Source organism: Ovis aries, chromosome 14, assembly GCF_016772045.2.
Source record: "Ovis aries strain OAR_USU_Benz2616 breed Rambouillet chromosome 14, ARS-UI_Ramb_v3.0, whole genome shotgun sequence".
Classification (NCBI taxonomy): domain Eukaryota; kingdom Metazoa; phylum Chordata; class Mammalia; order Artiodactyla; family Bovidae; genus Ovis; species Ovis aries.
In genome coordinates this window covers 33,822,109-33,825,415 of record NC_056067.1, presented here as the reverse complement: position 1 = coordinate 33,825,415, position 3,307 = coordinate 33,822,109, and positions in this window count along the sequence as shown.

Sequence of the window (3,307 nt, the reverse complement as noted above, 5' to 3'; positions counted from 1 at the left end):
GTATGTATCTCCTTCACATAGAAGTGCAGCTGTGGGTGGTCCAGGGCTGGTGTGGTGGCTCAAGACCGTCGGGTCCCAGGCTCTTTCTGTCTTTCTGTTCCCAGATTGACTTCCTGGTTTGAGGCTTTCTTCCTCCAGGGGCCTTACTGTCCAGATGGCTCTGGAGCTCCTGTTCTGTTTAGTGTTGGCATTGGACACACTGCCCTCTCTCCCCCACCATTCACACCTAAATTCAGATGTGGATGGTGACTTTTGCACAACTAAGATAAGCTGGAACGTTCTAAGTGGACTTTGCTGGAGACCTCGGAGGTGGGGGACAGGCAAGCGGGAGGGCTGGGCCACACGGTCTGGTTTCAGTTCCGCGGTGCCTCTGGGCTCCTCCCCTCCCTTCTGCTTTCACATCACCCACCCTCACTGCCTGCTGCTGTGATGTCCTCAGCGCTGGCCAGTGGGATCCCACAGTGGAGCTCTCAGGAGCCCCTTGCCAAACATGGACTCTGGGAAATGATGTCACCCAGCCGGTTTTTCCCATTCCTCCCTCCTTTCCACCAGAACCCCTCACCTCGATGAGAAGTGCCTCCCTGCCTGGGGAGTGCATGGTTGAGACACTTCTGGGATTCCTGCAGACTCCCAGCGTCCCACCTGGGGAAGGCAGGATTGAGGTATTTATTGCTTTAGAGCAGGTAGGAGGTGTTTTCAAAACCTCTCTACCCCTGGATGCTATCTATCAAATCTGCATCACCCTCATTTTCCTGGAGCCGGGTGGGGGAGCTCATGTCAAATGCTTAACATTATCTGTAGAATGAGTAACACTTGTTCCCTTGGCCTCTGCACCCTGAAGAGTTAACAGTTATTAAAATAATTGACAAGCTCTTGGAAATGTCAGGCCTCCATCATTGAGAATCTAATAACAATTATATTGCCCCCAGTGCCTCTGGGCTTTGGCAGTGGATTACTCACTTACCAAAGGCCAGGGTCAATGGAACACAACTTTTTTTTCTTAATAACCTCAACCCTGTGGCCCCCCTGAGGCTGGGGTAAATTCCGTGTTCCTCTGGTTTCCGTAAGGTGGTGAACTTGGCCAAAGCTGTCATTAAACAGAAGCTAGGAGAAAGCCAAGCTTGTGGGATCAGAATGGGTATTAGCACTTAATGCTGTCCTCTTCAATTTCTGCATCTTTTGGCTTTTTCTTCTCCAAGACAGGTTCACGGAACACGTGTCTGGGGACATAGTAATAATAGGTACTCTGGGAAAAGAAGGATTTGTAGTCCAGCAAATTTGAGATCCACCACCTGGGTACTCTCTCTGAGCTACACAAAGTACGTTAGCCTAGGTAAAGTCAGGAAGTCCTGCAATAAAAATGCCTTCTGAAATTTGCTTTAGTCAGGGACTCTCAGACTTATTTGACAGCAGGACCCCTCATTTAGGGGGTTATTAACTTCCAGGTGTGTGAGTGTTCCTTGGAACGCATGTTGGTAAGCGCTGTTTTAGGGTGCCTGCAGCTGCTGATGACTCCCGGTTCTGGGCCCTTTGAGATGCTGTAGCTCCTGGTTCTCTAACTTAAGGCCGTCTGAATCCTCTGATGGACATGTTAGGCATGGTCTGCAGGGCCTGTCCCTAGAGTTTCTAATACAGTGGATCTGGGATGTGCCTGAGAATTTATTTTCTAACGGCTATCTAGGTGATAATGAGGCTGCTGGTCAGGAAGCATGCTTTGAGGGACCACTTCTTGTAGCTTTAGGTTTTCTAGAAGTGGACATCCAGGAATTCCCATGAAAACTTGATGCGTTACTGAATCTTGTGAGTGCTGGTTTATCTTATCTGTCAAATGGGAGCATTGCTCACTTCTGGTGTGAGGATAACTGGCCTGTTGTGTGGAAGGGGCCCAGAGCATGGGCAAGTGCTAAGTTTTAAATAAATCTTACCTTTAGGGATCTAGATGTTGAAACATACTATAAAACGTCTATAATTAAAACAGTGTGGTACCGGTGCATGAATAGACCTGTGGGATAGACTAGGAAGCCCAGAAGTAGATGTAAGTACATGATAAAGGTGGCATCTCAATGATTATCCCACTGTATTAGAAACTCTGGGGGCAGGCCCTGCAGACCATGCCTTAACATGCCCATCAGAGGATTCAGACGGCCTAAAGTTAGAGAACCAGGAGCTATAGCATCTCAAAGGGCCCAGAACTGGGAGAAAAGATGGATTTTTAAATAAATGGTGCTGAGACGACAGAGTCATCATTTGTAAAAAGATGGCTCATACGCCACACCATACCCAAGAATGAACTCGAGGTGGCTTAGGGATCTACATGTAAGAAAATGAAACCGTGCACATACCATAAGAATGAATGCTTTGAAACCTCAAGGTAGGAGAACTTTGTAACTGATTCCAAATCCAGCAATAAAAAGATGGATAAATCTGGCTAAAACATGTCTATGACAAAAGCCGTGAGAAAACAAAGTCAAAAGAGATCTGACGACATGGAGAAGATACTCAAAACGTATCACAAAGGATTAATATTCTAGAAGAATTCTTAAAAATAGACAACCAAAACTCCAATAGAAAAATGAGGAAACTATCCAAACAGACAATTTACAAAAGAGATATTAAAGTGGCACTGAAAGATAGGAAAAATACTCGAATTCACTCAGAGAAATATAGATGCTATGGTCTAAATATTCGTGTCTCCCCCAAATTCATATGTTGAAAACCTAATGTCTAAGGTGATGGTGTGAGGAAGAGGGACTTTAGGAGCAGGATGATTAGGTCATGAAGGTGGACCCCTCTCAGTTGGGATTAGTGCTCTGGTAAGAGACCCCCACAGAGGTTCCAAGCCCCTTCTACCATATGAGGGAACAGGGGGACATAGGCGATCTGCAGTCTGGAAGAGGACCTTCACCAGTACCCAGCCATGCTGGCACCATGGTCTTGGGCTACCAGCCTCCAGAACCCTGAGATTTGAATGTCTGCTGTTTATAAGGCCCTCAGCCTTTGGTATTCCGTTATAGCAGCCTGAACAGACTAAGACAGCGATTAAAGAAGACCGAGATACTTACTAGACTGGCAGAGAAACACACATCTCGACACGCTCTGTTGTACGCACATCTCAACACGCTCTGTTGTTGCGGCTGTGGGGGACACTCATACATTACTGGTGAGTATGCAAGTTTGTACAACACCTCTAGAGGGAAATTTTGACCACACCTGACAAACTACATATGTACATACATCTTGATCCAGCAACCCTGCTTCTAGGATGCGAAAATATATACGCACAAGGTTGTTTACTGCAGCATCGCTC